This window comes from Leptonychotes weddellii, chromosome 6 (assembly GCF_054177405.1).
Source record: "Leptonychotes weddellii isolate Sample4059 chromosome 6, ASM5417740v2, whole genome shotgun sequence".
Classification (NCBI taxonomy): domain Eukaryota; kingdom Metazoa; phylum Chordata; class Mammalia; order Carnivora; family Phocidae; genus Leptonychotes; species Leptonychotes weddellii.
Window position 1 is genome coordinate 108,224,988 of NC_138374.1, and position 27,754 is coordinate 108,252,741.

At 50.4% G+C, this 27,754-nt stretch overlaps 1 protein-coding gene and 1 long non-coding RNA gene across 2 annotated transcripts in view; one reads left to right on the forward strand and one right to left on the reverse strand.

The window, feature by feature from the left end:
* CR2 (complement C3d receptor 2) overlaps positions 1-27,754 on the reverse strand; it is a 436,172-nt gene that overhangs the window by 256,362 nt on the left and 152,056 nt on the right. The gene's annotated exons all lie outside the window — the stretch shown is intronic.
* On the forward strand, positions 292-26,353 carry LOC145722322 (uncharacterized). The gene is made up of 2 exons (XR_014146490.1): positions 292-456; positions 1,553-26,353. It is a non-coding gene; the product is annotated as an uncharacterized LOC145722322 (long non-coding RNA).

The window sequence follows — 27,754 nt, forward strand, 5'->3', positions numbered from 1 at the left end:
CTCCACTGCCCTGGGAGAAATAAAGGAGGCAAGGTCAGAGGAGCAGGGGGGAAAATCCGGGAATCAAGCAAAAACTCTGAAGCGCCTTTGGAGATAGGGTGGGAGGGGAGCCCTTCTGCCCCAAATCTGGAAACGGTCAGTCGGCCCGTCAGGTCCTGCGCCCCACAGCAAGGCTTCGGTCAAATTCTGGGAATTTCCCACTGGGTCGGCAGGGCTGCGGCAGATTTTCCCGGACGCGAGCGTGCCGTGCCCTCCGCGGCCGCTGGGTGGCGCGGCGCGGGGCACCGAGCGTGGGAAGCGCGGGCGCGCGGGCGGGCGGGCTGAGCTCACACTCCCGGGAAGCGGCCGCGGCGGAACCGGGGTCCGCAGCGGCTGCGCATCGCGCGCCTCTCGCGGGGCGCTCGGGGGCTGCGAGGTGGGCTGCGCGGTCCCCCGGGAGGGAGGAGGCCGCCGGAGGTGAGAGCGGGGCCCTGGCGGGGTGTCGGGCGTAGGTGGAGGGGGGCACCGCGGGCCGGGCCTGCGGACGCTCCCCGAGGGCCCCGGGGCGGGGGGTGGGGGGAGGCGGGCGCTGGGGGCGATGACGGGGGGCTCGTCCGCCCTCCGCTCGCGCCCCACCCGCGCTGCGGTGCGGCCTCCGGGTGCAGCTGCCCTGGCCGCGTGGGTGGGAGCGGATCGTGGCCGGGAGCGGCTCCGGGCGGCCCCCGGGCTCTGAGGCCAGGGCTAGCCGGGTGGGGGAGATGGCAGAGCAGCCCCCTGGCCCCGGCGCGGCAGCCCCTGCCCACTCCCACCTTGCATTTCTCCGCTCCGCAGTGGGCGTGGTGCCCCTTTGCTGCAGAGGGGGCGCCCGGAGTTGAGGAAGGCAGTGGGGGAGGGAGAGCGCAGAGACAGGTGGTTGAGGGGGCGAGGGCTGGTGCGCGGAGGCTCGTGATATTAATGCGTATTTCTTTCTCCCCCCTTCCTCAGGGGGCGCGGAGGTGCGTGTGGAGGAGGCGGCGGGAAGGCCAGAGGCATGGCTCGGGAGAGGGCAGGCTGCAGATGCCACTGGGCTCTCTCTCTTCTCTGATCAGTCCCCCCACCCCCAAAATTAATAAAGTGGTAGGGGTGGCGAGGGTGGAGGAGTCTGATGAAGACCTGGCCCAGAACTGCCCCGAACTGCCCCTAGCCGGCCGCCTGGCTCCCGCGTGCATATCCGGAGCCGCATACTCTGAGCATTCTGCAGAGGCTGTAGGGCTGGGGAGGGGACGCTGAGGGGTGGGGTGGGGGGGCTGTGTGAGAAAGCCCAGGGCTAAAGAAGCTTCAGCAACAGAGTCAGCTCCAGAGATAGGGGTTGGGGGCGGGGGCTGGAGGTGAGGGGGAGTCTCCAGGCCTACAGCTCAAGTTCATAGGTGGTGGGAGGTGGGGTCTGTAGGGAAATAGGGTCATGTCCTTAGGACCCCCTCCTTCCAGCTTTGTTTAGAGCTACGGACCAAAATTTGGGATTTGGCATTTGCCAAATGTGCTTATTTCTTTTTTCTTTCCCTTTCGGTTTGTTTTGTTTTTTTTTTTTTTTTAGAGGAACTGCAAATGACAGAGCAGAGGGACGGCTGGGCCAACCAATCCTGGAGCCGCTGCAGCACTTGTTCTCCAAACACACACATTCTGGTGCAAGGACAGAGAGGAGGGGGCTGCTGGCTCCCAGGCCCTCCCGGGACCCTGGCCCCCTTGCTGCTCCCTGCTGTGGACAGAGGCCGCCATGGGCCAGGGTGGTGATGGTGCTGCAGCCCCTCCCTGTGGCCCAGCGTGGGAAGAAGAATGCAGAGCCAGGCAAGTCTCTCTCTCTGTGTCCTCTGGGGTGGAAGGAGCAGGTATAGACAGGGCTGGGGCAGCCGGGGCCTGGTGCTGCTTTGGCATTGGTGGGGAAAGGCCTTTACCTCCAGCCCCTTGGGTTTGGTTCCACCCCTGGCCTGGCCCTCACCAACTGCGTCTATGTGCTTATCGGTGCCACCATGTTATATAACGCTTATATAATCTCCCAGGGCGAGCGCTGTGTCTCTGTTCTCAGGTCATGCCGACACTGTGTCCCTGTGGGAGGCAGGATCTGTGGAAGCTTGCGGGTGGACCTTCTCCCCTGTCCTCAACCTGGCTCCTCCTCCTGATCCCGGGCCTAGGAGGGAGGATGGGAGAACAGGGGCCCATCCACACCAGCTGTCTGGGGTTAAGAAAGAGGAGTTGACTGGGTGGCCTCCTCACCTTCCTGCTTCCCTAGGCCCCCTTGCCCAGTGAACTGTCTGGTGGAGTGGATGCCAGCCTCGTGTTTTGAGGCCCGCGTTTGTTCCTGGGACCCCCTGCATGGCAGATGGGCGTGATGAGATGACCCCTAGAATGTCGTAGTGGAAGAATACGTGGTATATAGGGTTGGAGGGAGAGGGGCGGAAATTAACTCTGCTTCGAGGTTTTGATCAGAAGTGACTAGAAGGATGGTGGTGGCATTAGGAGACATTTGGAGCAGGCCTCGGAGCTAGAGGATGGTCAGGGAAGGGTGTACAGGGAAGTGGATCAGACAGCAAAGATAAACATGGTGTTCTTTTACTGTACTCTCCACTGGGCTGTCCCTGGTTACCAGGGCAACAGAAGCAGTGATGAAAATCATGCCTTTCGTTCAGTGGAAAAATCTGGCTCCTCCTCCTGCCTATTCCTTCTCTAATCGCCTGCGACCCATTGGGAGGTTGGTGGCTCCAGGGATCAGAGACCCCAGTGTATCCCCATCAGGGCCCCCGTTCCCCAGTTTTTTAATCATCTTGCCCCTTCCTGCATCCTTTATCTCCCCCAGGGCTTGGCAGTTGCGCAGGAGTTGGAGTGGATGGAGGAGGGGAGGGCACGGACGTCATGGCAGGGCAGGGCGAGCAGAGCGTGGGCAGAGATGTGGTTGCAGGAATGACTGGCGCACGAGGAGGGTCAGGCATTGATCAGCTAGATGGCACTTGTTTCTGGGGTGGTGGGAGCTGGGGGTGGAAAGGGTTGGAGAGGGCCTGCAGAGTCTGGCAGCATAGGCTTCCTGTAGTAGAGAAGGCCTCAAGGCTTCTTTTGTTGCCCCGGCTCCCGATGAAAGCTAGGGTTCATTTATGCAGCAGATATGGCATACCTACCGTGTTGAGTAAGGTTCTGGGAGCTGGGAAGACAGGACTGGGCCTTGACCTTGAAGAGATTGTAGTAGATGGGAGGAAGGTAGGTATATAGGGGAAGATCAGCCTGGCTTTGTTACAAGCCTGGAATCTGGGGCCTCAGGCAGGAGACTGGCGGTATTCCAGACTAGAGGTGATGGATTAGGATGGAGCCTGTAGGAATGCAGAGGAAGAGTAGTTCAGAGAGCCCCTTTGGCTAATAGATAGGACATGGGGAGGGGAGGGGTGAAGATTTTGGGTCTTAGTGATTGACAGAAACATCAGGATTCAGACCTCTTGAGGGGCATTGTGTTTGATTTTATTTCAGACCTACTGCCTTCAAGATCACGGCAGGGTGTCCAGATAGAAATGTTTCTGGTCAGGCAGAATTTGCAATGGAAGTCAATTCTGGGACGAGACTTGTAGGAAATTGTATTACAAAGTCTCGAAGGCGCTAGGTTGCTAAGAGCGTATACTGAGAGAGAGAGAGCTCAGGACCCAGAGCATCGGCCTAGATTTGGTGAGGCTGTATGTCTTGTACTTGTTTATGATCCCAGCACCCGCCCAGACTGCTGGACCCGTTTCTGCTAAAGAACACACACGTCTGCTACCAAACCACACCCCTTTTTGAAGTTCAGGTTTCTGTTTAAGTTTCCTTCTCCCTAGTAACTATGTCCAAGAAGACATGTCCTGGAAAGATAGATACAGATACTTCTCCAAGCTTTCTCCTTGCCCTTTGCTGTACCATTCACTTAGAGATTACTGAGAGGCCCCAAGATGTACCTGCTAGAGAGGTGAGCCATAGGTCTTTAGCCTCCCCCCAGGAAAGCTGTTTGTTCTGGTTCCTTCCCAGTCATCACTCTAGAGAAGTAAGAGTACTGGACAGAGGGTCAGGAGGCCTTTGCCAGCCGTATGATCTTAGGCGAGGCACTCTCTAGGCCTTATTGCCTAGTCGAAGAGGTCTGGTTTCTTCCATCTCTAAAGGCTTCGGATTTGACATCCAAAGCTTTATCCAACTTTGTCGGGGTTTCTGGTGCGGGCCAGGCTTTTTGAACAAGCCACGCAGATTTCTTCGGTACTTTGTGGGAGGGAGTAGCAGGGTGGAGGCCTGGTCTCCAGAGTAGGCCCCTGTCTCCAGAGTGGGTGGGAGCCCGTCAGAGGGAGTGTGGCCCCTATTCCTCTTGGGAATTTGGAAACACTGGAAGAGTAGATTTTCCCAGTGACCAGGAATTGGCAAACTGCAACCCATAGGTCAGACGCCTGCTTTTGTAAATAAAGTTTTATTGGAACCCAGACATGCTCATTGTTTCTGTATGGTTTATGGCTGCCTTCCTCCTGCATTGGTGTAGCTGAGTAATTGCAACAAAGACTCTCATCCATAAGCCTGAGGTACTTACTGTCCTGCCCTTGAGGAAAAAGTGCGCCATAGACCAGCAAAGTGCTTAGATCTCCACTGGGGATGCTTACTGTAGCCACGTCAGATTCCTAAGGTTCTTGAAGATTCTGCATTGGGCCTTCCTTTGTTATCCCATGAGAGGATAATGTGGCAGTTGAAATAGGAGAGCATTGGAGTCAGCCCAAAGATAGCCGTCTTGGGTCTGGGAGATCCCTTTCATTTCCAGCCCTTTCCCTAGAGCCTGGAGGTGCCCCCTCTCCACCCCATGTCTTTGAGCCTGGTGACCTGAATTCCTCCGCAGGGATGGGTTGTGGCCTCACTGTGACAGCCGATGCTCCCTCTCATCTCATTCTGATTTCCTAGGCCGCGCAGAGCAAAATGGACCAACTCAAACCCCATAAGGAGAAGGAGAGGCTGGTTAGTTCTACCAAATCCTGCAGTGTATTTCCCTTGATATCTTTGCTTTGTCATTTCCAGCCTCACTGCCCCCTTTTAGTGCCAGGGCCCCTGGAGATGCATTTGCCGAGAGCCTGCCACCAAGCTGCGTTTGTCTGCCTGAACCTGGCACTCATCCACCCTGTCAGAACAAGGCTCTCCAGCTTGGAGCTTGCGGGGTTTGCGTCTGTGTTGGCTTGGGTCCGGATTCTTGTGGCCAACTTTACAGTCTCCTCCTGTGTCCAGGCTTCTGCCCTTTGGACCTGGTCCTCATGCCAGAGTCATCATGAAAACTCCTGGTTAGGAAGAGGAGAAGCCACCCCCCGCCCCCCGCCCCATCCCTCCTACAGGACAGCACTTGTGTCCCGGCTGGTCAAGGCTGGGATAGGAAGTGAGGCACTTTGGTGGCAAGAAGAAACCACGTTCTGGGAACCGCATTAGGGGTGAGGGTGACTGAGGCTTATTCCCATTGCAGCTGGAAGGGAGGAGGACGGCAGTGGGAGGAGGGAGCAGACAACCCAGAATAGCAAAGGAGACAGAAGCTAACCATACTCAGGGCTGCTTTTAGCTGGTAATGGTGAGCCTGGCTCTAGGAGTCTTACTTCGCACCTCCCTACACACATTTTCCCCAGAGGCTGCCTCTCTGACTGTTCTCATCCCCCCCCAAAAAGAAAAAAAAAGGGTCCTTCTTAAAAGTCCTCTGAATACCTTTCATTTGTAGAACTTAGGGTGACCTCGTCCTACCTGGGCTTGACCTGGTGTTGACACAAGCGCACTGACCTGGGGAAATATTTGTTTACCGGATATTGATTAAGGGTGTGTTACGCGTAGGGCACTGGGTGAAGTTCAGAGGCTGCCAAGGAAAACACGGGATTCACAGCGTGGCCAGGAAGGCGTACGGACAGTTGAACCCATTATCATATGATCTGCAATAGAACCCAAGCTTCCCGAGAGCAGATCTGTGTCTGTCCCGTTCATTGCTGTCAGCGTGGTGCGGGGTATTTGCTGGGCACATGCGCGCACATGTTTAATTGGTTGACACGTCTGGATCTGGTGCATCCTGGAAGTGTGCTGGAGGGATCCACTAGGCAAGTGGAGGAAGAGGGGAGCTCACGGCAGCAAGTGTGGCCAATTCAGGGGAAGATGGGACGTCCCTGGGCATTGTGGTGATGTGAGGGAAAGAGGGTAGAGAAGAGGTAATGCCCCGTGGGCATGGGGATCCTTGGGCATCAGGGGACCACGAGTTAGGAGGAGAATGATCTGGCGCGAGGAGGCAGGTCAGCGGCAGCCCACCTCGTTGAAGGAAACAGAGGGCTTGGCAGGGGGGCAGGAGAAGCAGCTGGTGGCAGGAAGGTAAGACGGGGCAGGGGGAGTAGCAACCAGTGGGAGAGAAAGCATGGTGGAGTCTCCAGGCCCCCGGGGTGAAAGCAGAGCTGAAGCAGGTGAGTCCCAGAGGAAGGTGATGGAAGTGACAGAGAAGACCAGTGTCAGCGCTGCTCCACGGGTCTCAAAAACAACCGCGTGCAGGCACGACCCCCCTGCGGTGGGGCAAGTGGGAGGAAATGAGCGACCGTTTGAGATCACGGTTACTCTGCAGCGTTCTTACTACGGAAATGTTCGTATGTGTGTGAAGATAGAGTTAGTAGAAGAAGATTCCATGTTCTCATCACAGCTTCAGCCTGTAATCCACATGTGGCCCCTCTCATTTCATCTGTACCCCACCCACCTGTTCCTTACTCCTCTCTTCCATTTTGTTACTGCGAATCCCAGACACCCTATTTCATCCGTAAATTCTCCACTACGGATCTCTTAAAGCATAACGCCGTGGTTGTATCATCCCTAAATCTCCCCAGTCACCTACCTGGCCAGTGTTTACGTTTCCCTGCTGGTCTCCATTTTTTAACAAAAATCTGGTTCCAAACAAGATCCACACATCTCATTGAGTTGATGCTTAATCTCACGTTGTCTGTGAATAAAGATTATGGACATGCTTAAAAGAATTTATGTTTTGCGGTTCTGCCTTTTAGATTGACTTAGCTGCCCCACTCTGTCTCCCTTCAGCTGCCATCAACAGCTTTCCTGAGTTCTGTTGAACCATTTTGTGATTCCTGACCGTACTTCATTATTGCTCTTGTCTTTGTGGTTTAATGGAACTGGTCATTTATTCCTTCCTTCAGTAAGTATTTCTGGAGAGCATGCTCTGTGCCGGGTGCTGGGCATGCAGCTGTGAAAAGTCATGCAGGTGCCCTGGTCCCTGTGGAGCTCACAGTCTAACCATGACACAGTGGTTTGGGTCTGTCTGCCTGTTGTCTCTTTCCCCCACGTGTTCACCCCAGCCGAGTTGGGCGACTGTCAGTCACTTTGGGCCATCTGCTCTGCTGTGTTCTAGGGCTTGGCATTCATGTTCCTGTGCTGTCATTTATGTGGTTGACAAAAGGTGCCTCTAGAACCATCTAGGAGGTGGGGTGTGGCCCCTGTGACGGGCCCCTTTCCGAGCCATGGGATTGGGAGTCTAGCAGTGTTCCCGACTGACTTGGCATAGATCCATTTTACACTTTTGGCCTTGAGTCTCTATAGCTAAGCAAGTTAAAATGGAGAGACCCTTCTTCCCTGGCAGATGATGGAGAGGCTGAATGAAACATCTGGAAGGTGCTCTGAAATGTTGAAGGGCTCAGCAAACACCAAGTGGTGCAAAGATGTTCTTTGGGCAAGTTGGCTGTTTCAGTGATGTTGTGGATGTCAGGTTGCTTGGGGCCTTTTGTCTGTTCTGATTAGGTTACCTGCCTCGCTATGCCCACTTTCTCCATTTGCTCTTCTTTGCTGTGCAATAGGCAATTGGCTAGCCAGGCTGCCTCCGCACCAGAATCCGATGGTAGAGTTCAGGTCTGGCTTGCTAATGAAACTATTAACTCACTTGCATTTCTCTGTGTAAATAAATAATCAGACTTACGTTTGGACCCCGTGACACTCTGAGAAGAGTCTATGAGTTTTGTATTTTTTTTCCATTTGCGGTTCAGATGCAGATTTATTGCAGTTTGTGGATTAGTATCTGAGCCTTTAAAAAAATCTCCATTAATAAAGTAAATGTAGGGGCGCCTGGGTGGCTCAGTCGTTAAGCGTCTGCCTTCAGCTCAGGTCATGATCCCAGAGTCCTGGGATCGAGCCCCTCATCGGGCTCCCTGCTCCGAGGGAAGCCTGCTTCTCCCTCTCCCACTCCCCCTGCTTGTGTTCCTGCTCTCGCTGTCTCTCTTTCTCTGTCAAATAAATAAATAAAATCTTTTAAAAAAATAAAGTAAATGTATTCCCAGATATAAAGACTAGTATTCTTGCACCATGTTTTATTATATATTTAAGATAATAATATAAAATATATTCAATGTGCTGTGATATTTATCTTCTGTCATTGGAGTATTCATAGGTTAGAGTTTGAGGATATGTTTTATTTTCTTCAAATTAAGTGGTCTTTGTTTTGATCAGGTAGCTGTGTTGGTTAAAATTTTTGAGCAGATCCCTGTGTGTGTGTGTGTGTGTGTATGTATAATTTCTATACAGCATGTTATGCTGATACATTATATACAGTATAATACACAAAATGAAAAGAATTAAAAGCATCTGTGGTGCAGTGTACTCTCTGCCCCCCTCCGGCGTGAACCATTCATGGTCCAGATTGAGGGCAGCCTGTCTTCCTGGCACTCCGCTTCCACCCCCTCTCACACTCAGGACATTGGCGCTCCATTATTCCCTCTCCTTCTGACATCACTAGTTTTGCCTTCTCTCTACTGGATCGCTTCCGTGTGCTGTGGTTTCTCTCAGCTTACAATCTTCTTTGACCACCCCCCCCCAGCTCTTCCAGCTTCGGCCCCTTTCTCTGTCCCCCCGAGGGTCTTCAGTTCCCCAAATCTGCACTTCCTCTCTTGACTCTCTCTGGGCAGGCTTGTCCCCACCTGTCTGGGCGGGGGGGGGAAGTGCTCTCGACCAAGCCAGCCATGACCACCATGTTTCCAAATCTAACCATCACTTCTTAGCCTTCATCCCAGTGGCTCTGGCAGTTTGGCACCACCGGCCGAACCCTTTTCTTTGAAGCTCTTTCTTCGCTTGGCTTCCAGGACACATGTTTCTGGTTTCCCGCCTGCCCCGTTGTCTGTTCCTTTGCAGCAGCTCCTCTCCCTGACCTTGAAACATGGGCCCCCTCCTCTCCATCTTCTCTCTTTCTCTCTCTGACCCTCTCCCAGCCCATGGCTTTCAGTAGCATCTATATGAAAGATGTCTAGAATTTGCTTCAAAGAAACCCTGGGAGAGAAACGAAGATTGACCGTGAGTGGATGACAGTTGGAGCTGGGTGATGGGTACCTAGGGGTTTATTATAGTGTTCTCTCTGGTTTATGTTTAAAATTTTCCATAACGAAAAGTTGAAAACCTATATGCTGATGGCCCACAATTATTTGTCTGAAGCCCAGCCCCTCTCCTGAAGTACAGACCTGTGTATCCATCTGCCTACTTAACATTTTAACTTGGATATTAATAGGCATTTCACACTAAACATGCCCAAAACTGAACTCCTGTTTTTCCCACGCAAATATATTCTTCTGCAGTCTTCCATCTTGGTTATGGGAATGCCATCCTTCCAGTGGCTCATGCAAAATACCTATGGTCATGCTTGACTTCTCTCTTTCTCTTTCATTTTTCTTTCAGTTCATCAGCAAATCTTGTTGACTCTACCTGCAAATATATATAGAATATGACTCGTTAGAACTACTTTCACTGTCATCACCCTTGTCCAAGCCACCATCATTTATCACCTGTTTCTCCTTGGCCCCTTGCAGACGATGTAACCCTCACGGTAGGCAGAAGGATCCCGCGATAAAGAAGCCAGGTTCAAAACCCTGCAGCAGCTTATTTTCTCCCTCATTGAAAGTCATGGTTCTTAGTGCAGTCTACAGGACCCTGTAACTTTGAAACGCTGTCCACCGGAAATACAACATGAGTTACACATGAGAGCCACATATGTAGTTTTCACATTTTTCTGGTAGCTAAATTGAGAAAGGAAAAAGAAACAGGTAAAATTAATCTTAATAATTCATTAATCCAGTATGTCAAAAATACTTTACTTTCTGATGCATATTGCAGGGTTTTTCAAACCCTGCCCCATAGCACATCTCAGTTTGGGTTCGCTATACGCATCTTGCTCCCAGAGCCTCCTGGGGCTCGTGGCTCCCTGTTGGAAATGCACGCCTCTGTGATCAGGTCCCGCTTGACTTCTGTGTTTTTCTCTCCTGCGACTCTTCCTCCTTTCCCTTCGTTCTAGCCATATTGGCCTTTTTGCTGCTCCTCCAATATGAACTAGGGATTTCCTCTTTTAGGTCCTATTCCCTGTGTTTGGAACGCTTTTTGCCAGATAGCCCCGTAGCGGACTCTTACTTCCTTTGGGTCTGTGCCGGGATAGTACCTTTGCAGTGGCCCACTCCACCCCCACGCGTTTCTGGCATCTCCTGCATCCCTTCCCTTGCGGCATTGGTTCTCCTTAGCACCATCACCCACTTAACATACTGTGTATTTCTCTTACTTCGTATATATCTTCCCTCTCTCCCTGCTGGACCGTGAGCTCCATGAGAGCAGGGGTTTCTCTCACTTTTGTTCCCTGCTGTATTTCCAGAGTATGGAACAGTGCTTGGCACCTGCAAGATACGTAGATGTTCGTTGAAGAATTAAATGGGATGAATTATTAAGAACGATTCTCTTTTAGTTAAGAACCATCCCATTGAATGCGCTTTATTGTGTGGTGTCATGTTCTTGCCATGTAGCAGTTTGAAGGTCTAGTTCAAGTCAGGGTATTTTGAAAGAGATCTCTTTATAAAGAGGGGATTATGGGTTCAATTTATAATATAAATGGATTCAAGACCCCCAAAACACTGCATTTCATTCATTTCCTCGGGAGATTTTAAACCACGTTTGAACATTCTGTTTTAAGTGCGTGCCCAGATACGACATTTTAGAGATGATGTCCTCATATTGAATGTGGCAACATCGTCACATGATGGTGGAAATGATTTCCAAATGCCTGTTTTTTAACATGCTCTTGCTGTGACATAAGTCTCTTTCAAAAAGTAAAGGCTTTCTTACCCATTTTTTAGATGTCACCTTTACCTTGAAGGGACAGATTAAATATCTGTTTAAAAATATTCATCAAGTAGCATTCTACCGACAGGCACTCACTGCAGAAGAGGTCAGCAGATTTTAGAACAATGATGTTTTCTGCTTTAAAAAAAAAAATGCGTAATTCCTCTTGAAGTTCAGCACCTCGTTTAGGAAGTCTGCCATGAATAATCGGAGTCAGTATGGTCAGATCATTACAGAGGGCTATCAGTTGTAGGGAAGATGGTACCCTGAGATTTGCTGGGTACTTGCAAACTGTACTAAAGTACACAGATGACGGGGGTGTCGCCGACCGTTCTCGTGGGTGTGCTGGATCTCCTGCTCAGGTACGGGATGCCCCCTGCACCTAAGTGACAGTGACCACTGGACGCAAATGGAAGGAGTCGCAGCAGTGTCTCACATGTGGAGTAATAATAAGATTTACTTGCTTGTTTTCAAATAAAAATAAATACAGACATCCTACTAATTTCTTCTTCACCCCGGTGGATCTCGTACATGCCGCGTCCAAGGTGATGGCTCTAGTTGGTGCTTTTATAGTAACCTCGTCTCTCTCACTTTAATCCAGTTAAGGGTTGGGTCTTCTCTTTTCTGTTGCTCCTAGTATCTAACAGGTCTGGGTTGCGCCAGTACCTATTGGCTGAACAGAGTTGGGGGGGTAGATCTATTCTCTGACCTCAGGACCTTTGTTGGACAACAAAGCCTGGCAGCCAGATTTCTTTGGTAGCTGCTAGAGCCATTTCTTTAGCAGTATGGAAGGCATGGGTGGCATCAGGGAAAAAGGCATTGCAGTGTTGAGGCTTGGTGAGTCTCTATGCCTCCTCTGGATCCGACAGGAAAGATGGAAGCTGCTTAAGCCCCCCCCCCCCCCATGCTGTGGAGTAGATGCTTGTGCTCAGCTGCTGCTCTGGGAGTGAGCTGGCAGAGGTTGCTGGAAGAGATGGCCAAGGTAGCTTGAGTAGCCAACACTCAAGCTATGTCTTCCATCCGCTCACCTGTATGCTGAAAATGTTTGTGCAAGTATGCTTTTTATCCATATTGACGGTCTAGGAGGTGTGTCCCCTGGATGTGGACACCGGGAGTTGATTTCTCACTGCTGTGACTGGAAGCACCATTTAAAAGATGCGTGGCTGGAACGAGAGTTGCAGACTGTGTCAAGAACAGAGGTCCTGGTGTACATTCTGCCATGGAAACTACCTCCCATGTTCCCCGAACCGTGCGTCAATGCGCAAAGCTTGTCCCCCAGTGGGCCACTCTTTGCTACTTAGAAAGCTAACTGATCCATCAGCATCTGTTCATTGACACACATTTGTACAGGGCCTCTTGGGTGAAAGATGGAGTGGGGTGGGGATGGGAAAGGAAGGAATATGCCAGTGTGAATGGGACGTGGTCTCTTGTCTTCGAGGAGCTAGAGGTTAGTGGATACTGAAATACTGAAATACAAGACAAAGCTTAAAAGGGATGTGAATGGAGTAGAAGAAGGGGTTACAGGAGCCAAGGGGCTGTTGGGAAGTGGAGGAGAGCTCTTGGAACACGAGCAAGAAGATCTTGTCCATCTTGTTCACAGCTGAATCCTCAGAGGCTAGCACAGTGCTGGTCCCCGTCAGGCGCTCCGTAATTACCTATTTGTCAATAACTGGGTGTTGAAGGAATAGGCCTTCACCCAGAGGTGCAATGCAAAGGCCCAGGGGTGAAGGAAGAAATGACTTCTTGGGAGAAAGTAGTTGATGTGCTCTGAGGGGTGTATGTGGCAAGAGACGGGGCTATATATTGCAGAATTAAGGGCAGTCTTGGGAAAGCCTTGACCAACTTTCTAAGAATTTGATTGTGGTGGTTCTTAACCTCGTTTGCACCAGTGCTCATTAGGAATAGCATAGAAACTATAGTCTCTTTCCCCAAAGGGAAAAAAATCGCAACAGCACATGATCTGGCACTTACCATCGGAGGACTCCCAGATCCCAAGTTCTAAGAGCATGCTGTTAGCCAGGGGAGCTGTCCGTGCTTACTGAGAGCTCATAATGGATACAAGACACTTGTTTTTCCCTTGGATTCTTTGGGAATTGACTCCGATGAGTGTGTATGGAGGCGTTCCAGCTTTTAAGGGCTCTGATAGGTGGCAGGTACAGTAGTGACCTTGACGAGCTCGGGGAAGCCATGGAGAAGAGGGGAGGGGTCTTTGTGTACAGACAGAAATGGGGAAATCCAGTGTTTGTTCCATTTAGCATGGGACAAAAAAGTTTACCTTGGAAAAAAAAATGAACCTTTAAAACTTACTAATTTAGAATATGGGATGCTTATGCTAACTTTTTTCTGTGACGTGGTTTCCAACTCAGACACCCGGCCAAGCAGTAATTACAGATTTAGAGAGGCGGTGTTTGCATTTTTGGGGAACAGTGATTGTGGAAAGGAGTCATTAGAGTTTCATGTTACCTTGGTACAGCGATCGAGGAGCTCCTTAGCCGTCCTGATCCATCAGAGGGAGCTGCCTGGAGGTGGCGAGATTTCTCGGGCTGCTTCAAAAAGCAGAAAGCTGGGGCTGAAGGTAGTTTAAAATTAGCTTGTTTTGTTCCCGTTGTCATAAAAAAAATTCTTATGAAGAAAGAGTATCTGTGTACCTTCAGTTGAAAAATAAATTGACCAGACTTCCTGTCTGCCAGGAGTTTGTAGTCTACCTCATATACAGATAGGACATTTGGAGATTTGAAAAACCCAGTGTGGGCAGCGCACTGTTGACTTTCCTGCCTGTGTGTGTCCTACGAAGTTCATCCCATGGAGGCGCGGTGAGGCAATGCTTCCTCCCAGTGAAGGAGGTCGATTGAAGATCAGCCCTGCGTGCGGCCATGCTCCCCGCGGGCCAGCACCGGAAGGCACCACTGGACATGGAAGAGGAGCGCCCTTGAGCTCCTGCCCCCGGAGCAGAGCAGGGAGCAGGCTCGGAAACCCATGGGAGCAGCGTGTGCTTGATGCAGCCTCTTTCTCCCCTCTGCTGAGGCTTCCCACTCGTGTACTCAGTGGGATTTTGCTTTGTGAGCTTAGTCTGTGAGTGAGCTTTAAAGGTTTTTTTCAAGGAGAAGAGCCCCTCCTGTTTTCCCTGCAGATGCATTCGGACTGCAAGTCCAGACACCTTAATGGGGGGTGAAATCAATTTAATGGATTGAGACCAACATTTTTTTTAAAAAAAGAACATAATAGAAAATATTAGACTGCGTGGTGTGTGGTGAAGATGAGTATGATTTCATGAAGGTTTGCTTCAGTTTTATGTATTTTATATTTACATATATTTATTTCGTTTTAGATGCCTACATACATATCTCTCGTACACAAAGTATACATGTATGGGTGTGCACAGGGTCACCTTGTAAACTTTATTTCTTACTGTGAGTCAGGGTCCAAAAAGTTCGAGAAACTGTCTCGGAAGGATTTCTTGGCTCTTGGTGTAGACAGTGGGTTCCAGCCGCCTCCCCAGAGGCCATCTCTATGGAGGCAGATGTGGTGAGAGGGCTTTTTTTTTTTTTTTTTAAAGAGCAGCAGAGTCAGGCTCTCACAGCGTGATCCAGGCTGTCTGTAGCTGCTTCCCCACTCCTGCCCCCGCTTCCCTGTGCCCGGTGTTCTGCTGCAGCATGGGGGGGGGGCAGGGAAACCTCCCCGGGGGGTGGGAGCAGGGGTCCCCTTCCCGTCTGTTTCACCAGATATGATTCCCTGGAGAGCAGCATGTTCTGCCCCGTGCCTCTTCTCTGTCTCTTGGCTTTATTAGCTATATCCACACCAAGGTTAGGGCAGAGAGAAAGCCATCCCAACTTAGTATTTTGCCCTGTTGCTCTCCGTTTCTCAGACTCATTGGGTAGGGATGTCAGAGTTCACACGATCTGGGGGAGATTCTGGTGCAAGGGAATGAGCCAGCCCCACTCAATGATTCCCCTTAGATTTGTGATCCTCTGCCTCCATCTTTCCCCAAAGGGGAGGAGTCCTTCCCGGATGCTAGCTGCCTCTCTTTCCACCAGCTGTGCCCACCAGCCTGCAGAGCGCTGACCCACTTGTCGTACCTCAAATAGAGGTTTAAATTAGGACCTTTAATCTGTAAGAGGCTTACAGCCCGTTGGGTGGCCAGCTCTCTTGACTTCCATGGGGCAGGGCTGGGCTTTGCCTGGCTGTTGTTGTCTTTAAGGAATCACGGGGGTCTGTGGCTTCATGGCAGGAGCAACCCAGGCGTGCAGACTTGTCGAGGACCAGGAAAGCAGGGTCCTGGGAAAGCAGAGTCATGTGCCCGATATTCCTTTTGCTATGGGCACTTACACAGGCCCTGGGAGTGGGTGGGTGGGGTCACCTGGGATGGAATGGGGTGACGGTATGTCTTTTTAATGATGGAGTGGAGAGCCTCGAATTCCATGGGTTTTGGGTGCTGGCCTTGCTTCCCCTGGGTACTGAGCCTGGATCCCTGCCAATGTGCAGTTAGTTCTGCTGGGTCAACATCTGTTTTCATTCCACAGATGTTTATTAATCAAGAGCTGTGTGCCCAGTGTGGTGCTAGGGGCTGTTGGGGACACACAGAAACATGAGAATTGGGGCCGCCCCCAGATTGTTCGTTGTCTTTTTGAGACCAGACTAGGACATATTAAAATGTTCATTCATCCCAAAGGCAGATACCTGTTTGGCTAGCAGCTGTTCAGGGGAGCAAATAATCAAGTTCCAAAGTAACCGGCGTGGGGGAGGTACTGTTGGAGACCTGAGAAGGGACAGAGCCCCAGGGTGGTCAGAGCTGGGCCCTGAGTGGTGGGATTGAGAAGGATAGGAGAAGGGAGGACATCGAAGGTAGGAGGAATGGCGTGGACAGGCAGGGAGAGTGGGTGGTCCTCCTCCTACGTGCAGTGGCTGTGGAGCCCCCCCTTCTGGAAATAGTCCCAGTTTCAGGCCTAGAGAGCCTTACTCTTTGGACAACATAGAGACAGCTCTTGGGTTCTTTCTCTTTTTTTCTCTTTATCATGATAATAACAAGAATAATGATTCCTAACTTTCATTGAGCCCTCGCTGCATACCACTGTTCCGGATGCTTTTCCACAGGTTTTCTCATGAAGTCGGCATAGAACCACAGTGATTAGGTGTCACGTGTTATTATGTGCACTTTACAGTTGATGGCACTGAGGCGAAGAAAGGTTGAATAGCTTGCCACGGTCACATGGCAAGGCATCGATTGGGTCAGGAGTCCAGCCGGGGCAACCCGAGGGCAGAAGCCCATGCTCTTAACCTGCTGCTTCCTGAACTTGTCTGAGCATGGGATCACTGGGGGATCTTTGGAAATTCCCAAAGCCCGGGCCAATTACATTACACCTTAGACCAATTACATCACAGTCTCTGGGGCTGGGACTCAGGCATCAGTAGTTTTTGAAGCTTCCCAGGTGATTCCAGTGTGCCGCCAGGTTTAGAAACCACGAGGTTAACCTCTGAGTTTTAGTTAGGGACTGTGACTATTTGATGGAGTACATTGGTATCTCCAAGGCAGTAGGGCCTTCGCCCCGGGCCCGTCTGCGGCTCACCCACCATTGCACAGAGCGTGCCTCCAGCCTCGTGTCTGAGGGAGCAGGACCCCTCACGCCCTACAGCATCTGGGACCCCTACGAGTGAAACCTGGGTGGGCTGGAGTGGGTAGAGGGAGGGGCGTTTTCCCGGGGTCGCTGCCCCTCTTCCCTCGGAGGGCCATCTTGGGGCAGAGACGCTTTCAGAGCCCTGGAGACCTCCAAGTGTGGTTTCTCACGTCTTCTGCTCCCCTGGGCCCTTGACTTCAGCGGGGAAGGGCGAGGGTCACTCGAGGGCAGATCTCTTCTCGACAAGTCCCTCTCCTCTCTGCCTGTCCCTGGGTGAACCTGAAACGGACACGAGGAGCAGAGTCCTTTGGGTGGCTGGGAACAGCACTAAATTTAGCAAAACTGTGGCTGGTGGGGGGCCGGCCTGTAGTGAGCCAAACTCAGGCCCGAGTGGACTGGATTTATAGTCAGCAACGCAGCCAGCGTCGTCTCTGCTTGGGCAAGTCTGTGGTTACACAGGATCTTTCCGTTTCTAAAGCCTGGAAGCTTGTCAGGCTGTCCTGCAGGATCTCCCAGCCTCTGCCCCTGGGAGGCTTGGCTCCACCCCCACTGCCCCTGGGGATTCGGTTCCTCCCACTCTCCCTCACGTGTTTGGAATTCTCACTTCAGTACATTAGCCTTGGCCTGCAAATTCTTCCATGTCTCTTGGCTGTGTTGCCAGCCTTAATTCTCAAGGCCCTGGAGAGCAGACATGAGCTTTGGTGGATTTCTCTTAGGGCATCTGGCATCTTAGGACACCTTTTGGTCAAGATCATTGAGTGGAGCAAAGAGAGGAGCTGGGATGGTCAGCTGAACAAGGTTTTAAGAGACTGAGAGGTCTGTTCCCTCCGCTTGAAGTGAATTATGTGGAGTGACAGGGTAAGTGGGTGGGGAGAGCTGCGAGACTCTTCAGTCATTGAGGATTTCTTTGGTTGCTTCATATTCTGCTCTGATGTGGACCATATCTGGAAGGAGGTGGGTTTTGTGAAATTGGAGAGTGGAGGTCTGCTGGTGACAGGTCATCTTCCCCTCCTGGACCTCTTGCTCCCACTTCTCAGATCTCATGGTGGCGGCTTGCCTGGGGGAGCCTCTGTTGCCTTAATTAATGCCTTGGGAGATTAATGACCAGGCTGCGTTTTCTCCGCCCTTTCCAAAGCGGACACTTACATTTTGGCCGGGGCTGGGGTCTTGTCTATATGACATGATTTGTTATTAGTCTAAAGCAGTGGTTCTCCTCCAGGGGAATTTCCCCAGGGGACTTTTGGAAAGTCTAGAGACATTTTTGATCATCACAATGGAGGAGCAGGAGGGGTGTTGTTTGTGTCTAGTGGATAGAGGCCAGGGATACTGCTAAAATATCATACAGGGCACAGGGCAGCCCTCCCCACAACAAAGAATTCTCCAGTCCAAAACGTTCATAGTGCTGAGGTTGAGAAACCCTCATAGAGGGTCTTACAGAAATGGCTCTGAGAGGTCATCTTTTCTAGATCCCTGCTCCTATTATAAATGACTTGAGGGGCACCTGGGTGGCTCAGTCGGTTGGGCGTCTCTTGATCTCAGCTCAGGTCTTGATCTCTGGGTCATGGGTTTGGGCTCTTTGTTGGGTTCCATGCTAGGTATGGAGCCTACTGAAAGGAAGGAAGGAAAGGAGGGAGGGAGGGAGGGAGAGAGAGAGAGAGAAAGGAAAGAAAGAAAGAAAGGAAAGAAAGAAAGAGAGAGAAAGAAAGAAAGAAAGAAAGAAAGAAAGAAAGAAAGAAAGAAAGAAAGAAAGAAAGAAAAGATTAAGGAATTAAGGAAGGAAGGGGAAGGAAAGAGAGGGAGGAAGGAAGGAGAGAAAGAAATGACTTGAGACCAAGAGCTGTCTGGCCATTGCCTTCTTCCTTTGTCTTCCAAGTTCCTCTCTCCTTAGCATTTACAGTGTCTTATATGAATTGTGTTCAGGAGGTTTCCTGGGAGTTGCTTAAACCTTATATGGCACAAGTTCTCGTAGAAGTCCACCATTTAAGCACATGTGTATCCTACATCGGTCATGTCGGTGACTCAATGCAGCTGTGTCCCCGGTGCACCTAATTCAGCTGTGGTGTTGGCGTATTTAGATGCTGATACCTTTGAGATGAATTTTCAGTTCAGTAGGGAAGCCCTTCCGAGCAAACATCATGTGGAATGACGGGGTCTCGCCTGCCTTGCAGAACTGAGTTGTGCTTGCTAAGTTCTCTTAAATGCAGGAAACATATTTATTGCCCTGGAGAACATGATGTTGCTTACAAGATAAAACATCCAACCTGTTGCCAGATAACCTCAGCAGCCGGGCACATCTCTCATCTGCCAGCACCCTTCTCCTGCCGTCGGCAAGGCTGCTCTAAGGCCAGAACAGGGAAATGAGAAGTCTCCCAAAGTGAGGACCTTAGCTTACTCTATAGGGTGGTGGGGGGCGGGGGTGGCTGTGTGCGCATTCTAGAATACACTGGCTTTTTACATTTCAGGACAAGCTTCAAGGTTCTTCCCATGTGACTTTCCTACCTGACTCTTTAGCGGTGAAGGTGTGAGTGGAGCTTTACAGTTTAGGGGGAGAAGAGACGGTGAGAATGGGGACAGGGCAGAAGCCAAGGGAAGCCGGGAGGCATGGGAGATGCACAGGGAGTCCCCTGGGTGCATTTGACGACCTCGCCCCCAGGTCACTTCTCAGTGTTGTTTCTCTGTCTACTGATACATGCGCTCAATTTCCATATGCTCTGGTGAGACCAATATATTTTTGGATGAGCCCAAGCCAAACAGGAAGGTAATTCTACTTAGGGGAGTAAATACAAATGATGTTGGGGTTACCTGTTTTGTGTTTTCACTGAGAGTTTGCTGTCTCCCTTGGTTGGAATTGGCTGGGAGATGGATTATAAGGCAGATCCTGATGTTCTTAGAGTTGGATTCACTGCTTCCCTTATTCTCTTGTACAGGACCAAGATGATAACTGTGGGGTCAAGAACCCCAGGTTCTAGATTACTGTTCGCTTAGCAGGCAGCTAGGGCAGTCGAAATCAAAAACCTCCAAAGTCCTGTTCAGTGATGGTAAACATCTGAATGCAATGAACAAATGAGTGAGTGTATATTTAAAAAGTCATACCCCATAAAGAAAGAACCCCTGGGTAAGCCCGGCTGGCTCATCCCAGCCACAGGTCTGAGCACACCCAGGGTCATATCCTCTTATTCCATGATCAGCTGAAGTCACTTCCTTACGTACCCAAGGCTGCCCACACCCAGCCACTATTTCCTGCCCTGGGTCAGGAAGTGCCCATCACCCCCTTTCATAACTTCTTGGTAGCGTATAGTCATCTAACAGTATGCTGAGCCTCCTTCCAGCTTAGCTGCCATCTTGCTTCACGATCCTGCGCTTGTTTGGGGATCCTTGGCTTCTGCTTGGAGTCCCTGGCTTCCAGGCCCAGAGTGACTTCAGTTGCCCAGCAGCCATTGGGAATTTCAGCCCTGGGTTGCTGATTTGGAGCTGTGTTGTGTCCTCAGTCTCAGTACTCACTCCCTGCGCCCTGGCCCCGACCACTTCTGTCACATTAAAAAACCTTATTTCTCATAAAAATTACTCCATCTTTCAACATGGATCTATAAAACCCAAATACATTTCAAACTCCATCTCACAGAACATAAAGCTTGATGAATTAATTTAGAGTTTTGAAAACATGTTAATTTTATAAGGCTTTTGAAGTTTGGTAGAGTAACCTCTCTGCCATTTATTAAATGGCAGTGGGAAAGTGATCAGAAATGTTTGTGTGTCTTTTATGTTTCGTGATCAGAGAGAGTAGACCCAAAAATCTATTGGTGCCAGAGCAACAACCCATTTGGATAAAAGTTCATTTTTCCTAGGGTTTGGGGTTTTTTAAAAATCTTTTCTCATTAGCTATTTTTTTTAGTATATTTTTGCTTGATACATAACATACATCCAGAAAAGCAAACACAGTCCTAACACCTTAGCATAAAGTATTTATAGCCTATAACCAACATCCAGGTCAAGCAAAGAAATAGAATATTATAAGAGCCCCCCACTGAAAAATGTCTTGTGCTTCTTTCCAGTTACTAACTTCCCTTCTCAGGATAAACACTATTTTGACTACTAAAATTTACTGATCAGTTTGGCCTGCTTTTCAGCTTTATATAAATGGACCTTCTCTTTTGTGTCTGGCTTCTTTCACCCGTCATTTTGTTTGTGACATTCATCCACATCGTATGCTCTTGGTGCTTTCCATCCTACTGGCTGTGTAGTATTCCATGTTATTAATAGACCACAATTTATTATCACTGTATGGTTGATGATGTTTGGACTGTGTGGATATACACCTAGGAGAAGAACTGCTGGATCATAGTTTTAGTAGATCGCGCCAAAGTGGTTGTAGCAATTATATTCCCACTAGCAACATAGGAAGGTTCTGGCTGCTCCATGTCTTTGTCAGTATCTGGTACGCTCTCCCTGTTCCATCGTACTCACTCTGGTGGGCATGAAGTAGTGTTGTACTCTGTTATGCATTTGCATTTTCACGATACTGGCCCTTCGGATATCCTCTTGGGAAGGGACTGTTCAGGTCTTTTGCCCTTTTTCTATTGGGTTGCCTGTCTTTTTCTCATTGGTTTGTAGGAAGCTCTTCATATATCGTTGGGTATTTGTATTGTAGATATTTTCTCCCTTCAGTAGCTTTTGGGGTCCATATCTTTAGTGATATTCCCCAAGGTTAGCCCGTGTGAAAGCATTGGGATTATATGTAGTACTTTGTGCAGGGATCTTTTATTCTTTGTTCGTGATGCTGGGCTTGCAGCTTTGTTCTGTCAGTACTCACCTTCAAAGGTGCTGTTGGAGTACTGGTTGTGTAGAATGGGATGGGGACTCTTGAAGTTCTTGGCATGCTTAGGTGCTGGCACCTTGGGGTCCCCTAAAAACGAAAACCGTGATATCCAGGTGCCTTGTATGTACACAAAATCTAAGCATTTTGCATGGGCTATCTCATTCCTTAGACACGCTTCTCTGTTAGTTACTACTCTTACCCCCATTTTCAAGTGAGGACGCAGGCTCAGAGAGGTTTTGTCATTCCTGAGGGTCACAGAACCAAGATTCCAACTGCAGAGATCATGCTCCATAACCATTGCTCTACTTAGAAAGTTGCACTTCCTAAAATCGGTGTTTTATTAGCATGTCTGGAACTGTGCCTGGCACATAATAAATGCTCAGTAAATACTCGTTGAGTGAAAGAGTTCGACAGTGGCGAGCCCAAGTCTTCGTTGAGTGGGGAAGTTTATCCTGGCGGTGGATCTGCTGGTACGAGAAGTAGTGTTCCATCCTGCTGTATGTCTTGCCTAGAGCACTGCTTCTTGCGGTGTAGACATTGCAGTGGGCATTTGTGGAGTGAATGACTCAGTCACAGACAGACTGTAAACTCTGCTTCGTAAAGGGGATGGACTCAAAGGACACTGCAGGGCCCAGGGCCAAGGCAGGCACATCACGGGGGGCTGTGGTCATGGCCGAGGGAGGATCCAGAGCCTGGCTAGCAGCACCCTGGTTGTTACGGCCACAGGACAGCCCAGTGTGTGGAAGCAGAAACAGGGCCCAGTGTCAGCAGGCTGAGGCTGTCCCAGTGACAGGCCGCAAGGTCAGAAGAGGTCCCAGCAGCGGGGCAGGGCTGGCAGGGCGCAAGGTCAGGTAATCCAGAGTCACAAGGTTGCAAGCAGCACAAGTTCAGGCTGGTAGGAAAGAGAGCCAGGGAGCGCTTGCAGGGAGTCACCTCTCGGTCTGGGTTCTCCTGAATGAGGCCTTTCTTCTCAGACTGTGGTGGGTGGAGTGCCTGCGAGGAATACTCCAGACCTCAGGGCAGGGTGACCCCGAGGCTGCTCCTCTGCCGGAGCCAGCAGCAGCCTTCCTGAAGGCCGTGTCCAGCTCTTTGTTTAACAGGCGAGGAAATGGACGCTTCAAAGTGCGAGGTTGCTGGGAGCCGGTGGTAGGGCCTGCCCTGGACCCAGGCGCTGCCGTGTTTCTGCTTCCTCAGAAATTAAGAGGTGATGGAAGTGGTGATACTGGGAAGGGGGAAGGAAAGGTGAGAGCCTTAAAGAAGGGTGATGGGGAGGATGATGAGCTATGGGGAAGAAGGGGGAATCGAGTGACTGCAGGACGCACCCAAGGGGCAGCGCAAGTGGCGGGATTTGGGGAAGGAAGCCGCTTGTGTGATGACCGCCATCTTGACTCCAGAATATAAGTTCCATGAGGACAGTCTTTCTCATTTTTTACTGAAGCATCCTATATGGAGAGCTGCCAAGAGGGCAAGGACTTCTTTCATTGTGACAAATACACATAACATAGATTTACCATCTTTTTTTTTAATTTTTAAAGATTTTTTTATTTATTTACTTGAGACAGAGAAGAAGCGAGAGAGAGTGTGAGTGGGGGGAGGGGCAGAGGGAGAGGGAGAAGCAGACTCCCCGCCGAGCAGGGAGCCCGATGTGGGACTCGATCCCAGGACCCCGGGATCATGACCTGAGCCGATGGCAGACGCTTAACCCACTTGAGCCACCCAGGTGCGCCCAGATCTACTATCTTCACCATATTTAAGTGTATAGCCCAGGGGCATTAAGTGCATTCACGCTGTTGTGCAGTCACCATCACTGTCCATATACAGAGCTGTTTTCATCCTGCGAAGCTGAAACTCTTTACCCACTAACAATAACTCCCCACGCCCCCTCTCCCCAGCCCCTGCAGCTAGAGACAGATTCTGTCTCTAGGAATCTGATGATGCAGTGGACTCATGTAAGTGGAATCCCACACTCTTGTCCTTTTTGTGACTGGCTTCTTTCACTTGACATAATGTCTTCAGGTTTATCCATGATGTAGCACGTATCAGAATTCCCTTCCTTGTAGAAGCTGAATAAGGTTCCGTTATATGGGTATACCCCATTTTAGGTACCCATGCATTCATCAGTGCATGAACTTTTATATGGTATTCTGATCAATGACCAGAACAGGTCCTGGCTTTATAGGTGCTCAACTAGGAATTATTGAATGGATTTTAGTTATGTTGAATATGAGGTGACAGTGGGATACTCAAGTGGACTGTCGAACAGGTGTTCTAGGATAACTCAGCTCTAAAGGGGAGAGGAGAGATGAAGCCGGCGGTGTGAAGCTATTCCCAGGACATGGGGGCTGAGCCACAGAAGCAGGTGCCTGGGCTCAGGGCAGGTGGGAGCATCATTGAGAAAGATGCAGGACAGGTGGTCTCAGGGTCATGTACTTAAAAACAGGATAGTAGTTTTAAGAAGAGGGTGCTGCTAAGCAACATCCAAGTCAAGAGGATGAGGTTGAGGAAGGAATGCTGGAATTGGCAAACAGTGATGGAACCAACACTTGAACTCGGCTCTGTCTGATGCCATTTTGGAAAGAACTTTCTATCGAGTGGGGTGGTGGTACAGGCCAGAATGTGCCACCAGGGAAAACACACCTGCAACAGCCGGAGAGCTTTTACATGCTGAGTTACCAGCCCTAGCAACAGGTGTGAAGCAACACAGAAAGATTCTCATCCTCAGGCCTCATGGAAGTCTCGAACTTACATGTGGCCCTGGAGTATGGTTGGGGCTCTGTGCTGTAAAGAGGAAAGAGGAGGACACAAGTGGAGGAAGCAGCGAGGGAAAGAGCTCGGGGAAAGGATGGGGGTGTGCAAGGGGACGACAAGGAGAGCAGATCAGCGAGGCAGAGGATTTGCAGGGGAACGTGGGACACACGCTTGGCACTTCTATTATTTCCTCCATTTTAAAGATGTTTAAGAGATGGCAGTTGGGAAGCTTGAGTAATCTACATCGAAAGTAACGCAACATAGTTACTGGACACCAGAGAATCCCCAGGACAACCCCACTGCCCTGTGAATATAGTAGAATATTCTGTCACGGACACCGGTGGTTGCAAAGATTCAGTTGCATGTCACAGACACAGTTGGCCCAAAGATGAGTGTGGCTGTGTCTGAGTTGGGTGGTAGAGAATCAGAGCCTCCATTCCATGTAACCAGTATCCACTGAGCCCCAGCTGAGAGGCATGCCCGGCGCTAGGTGCTGGGATATACAGATAAAAAGGCTATGATCTCAAATGGAGGAGGTGAGCCTGGACTACTCCTAGACTTCACCTGAGTCTTCAAGACTTTCCTGCCCGCAGAACCCGGGGAGATGTTGGACTGGAGACCGAGCAAGTGGATGGCACATCTGCCACCATCTCACTCTGGGAAGCCTCTCCACAAATGCCAAGCTGCCCACGCGCTACCCTGGGGCCCGGCAGAAGTCTGTACGCTCACACATACCCCTTCTGAAAAAGCAGTTTGGTAAATTCTTATGTACACCCACAGGGTTGGCCCCAGATCTTAAGGAAATATTCAGAAATGGCTTTTAAAGATAATATCCAGATAATCCCCCCCCCCAAAAAAAATCCGGCTGCCTAGAAGCTATTTATCTCAAGGAAAAGGCCTGGAGCATTCCCACAGGATGTAAATGAAGGATCCAAGCCTGTGGAATGTGAATCCTCTGCACAGGGAACCAGTCAGATGCTGTCCCCCAGTGCAGGAACCCCGGCAGAGAGTGTGAGGCAGGAGACGCCCGAGTCCTCACCTGCTTCTGAGTACCAGGGTTTGCCTGGCAGAGCTGAGAAGCGTGAAGCATCGTGCTGCCTGCCTCCAGCTCTCTCTCAGATACTGGAAAGGAACCCAAGACCCCAAAAGAAGCTTTGGATCCCTTCAGGCTTATGCCTGTGTGATCTGGCACCACTGTTTACTCCAACACAGAGCAGGTTCCCTTCGCTGCCAGCCTAGTCTGGCTCAGCCCCTCAGAGACCAGAAACTCTGTGAGCCTTACGTACAAATAAACAAAAAATAGTAATAGCAATACTTATCAAGTGTTTACTGTGTTCCAGGTGCTATTCTAAGCGTTTTCTATTTATGAACTTGTTGAAACCTTACAGTGACTCTGTGGGATCATTGTTGTTTGACAGATGAGGAAACTGAGTCACAGATTATATAGTATTTTTTCCTGAGATCAGCCAGCTAATACCAGGTGGAGGCGGAAATTGAACACATCTCCTGCAGAGCCGGTTACTTTTTGGGGAAGACGGCCCCAGTGGGATATGTAGGAGCCACCAGAGGCCAGAACAGGGAGGTCAGCTGTTGACCAGTCAGACTCCTAGATCCAGTTTCTCCCTGTTGGAGCCGGCTGCCCCTGTTGCTTCAGGGAGGGGACTGCTGCCTTGTTGTATTACCCAAGTTTGCCAGGAGGATTGGCCAAGAAGGAAAAAAAACCAACAAACAACTCATGACTGAGCAGAAAGAGCTCTGCAGCTTCTCCAGCAGGAGAGGAGACCCCAGGGCAGAGGCCCCGAACGTGTCTGGTTACGTCATCAGAGGCATGTGTTCCTAAGAGGGACCCCGAGACCCCTTGTTTCACCGGCCATGGCCCCAAGGCCCAAGCCCCTTGGCGGTCAGGCTCTGTAGCAGCCTGCCTTCTCTCTGCTCCCCCATCACACCCTGTGGGACGTGAGAGGGTCCTGGACAGCTCCTGGGCAGCTCAGACACCTGTGGTCCAGCCCCAGCTCACCCCTACCTAGCTCTGGGACCGTGGGCAGTTCCAGCTTCCCATCTGTGGGATGACAAGATTGAACGCGAGCAGTGCTTTTCAAAAAATATATATATTTTTTTATTGCAGTGGAACATTTTCTTCAAATAAAACGTGACGGATAGCGGCAGAATATGAAACAGTTAAAAGCAGAGGTATAAATTTTCAAAAAAATAAACAAGGGGAAGAAAACCTTAGGCCGGTCAGACTTCCCTACAGATTATTCCCCGAGCCTGCACAGTTCTGCTTCCGTGCTTTGTTACACATCGTTCCTGCCTCTCTGGTTGCCTTTGTTCCTTCCATTTTTACTGGAAGTTTTGGATTTTTCCGATTCCCCCTCAGCTTCTGCCTCCCTCGTGGAACCTCTTTGCCTCTGGTGAATCCTGTTCTCTCCAGGTTCCTGTTGCATTTATTAACTGTTTTAATTATTAGGCTCCCCTGTATTGCTTAGGGGTGGTTTGAAGGAATTTATGCGTATAAGATATTTGTAAATATACATGACGTTTACATATACTGCGTATGCAAATAGCATATATTTGCATGCACACTTACATATTTGCAGGGATACGTGTGTGTATACACATATGCGTGTGTGCGTATGTGTGTGTGTACACACACATACCCTTTAAAGGAAGGCCATGTCTTTGTGTCCCCCAGCCCCTGATATATAATAGGCCCCCAATAAAATTTTAATTGTGGGGATCATCTTCTGTGTCCTCCCAAGCATCTTGCCCCTGTCAGGTACGCAGTAAATACCAGTGTCAAATGATTGCGTGATATGGTGTGTTGTGCCTGGGAAGGCCTGCGCGGGAATCTTGGTTCTGCCGTAGATGAGCTGTAACCTTGGGAAATAGACTTAGTTTTTCTTATCGATAAAATGATAACGCATGTTCTTCCGCACGTATTTACTGAGCGCCTGCTGTATTCCAGGCACTGTTCTAGGCCCTGGGGATTCAGCAGTTTACGAAGCAGACAGGTCCCTGTCCCCGGGGTGCTTACGTTACAGCCAGTCTCAGGAGGAGCCCCCAGAGCTGCTCGGAGGAGAGGGGCAGGGGAGAGTGCCTTCTGCCCCTCAGAGATGGAAACGTTATGTGGGCGGGGCTGCCGCAGGCTGGAGGCTGCCGGGTGCCTGTGGGGGGCACAGGGACTCCCCGGGTGGGATTTCTACGTGAGCGTGAGCGAGGAGAAGAGGATGAGGAAAAGGCCACCTGGATTGGTCTGAAGGGGCAACGAGTCTGTCTCCCCGCTGCCAGCCATATTGCTGTGTCTGACCCTGAGGTCGCACACCCCTTCTGCACAGACACAGCCCCAGTGGGCCGGAGGCACCGCACCAGATGGAGATGGAGATGCCCCAGGCTGAGGGCCCCCGGCTCCACAGCCCCGTCCCCGTCTGTGCCTCAGTGTTGTGCTGGCCTCCCGGCTGCAGCCCTCCTGGGCGGTGGTGAAGGCTTACCT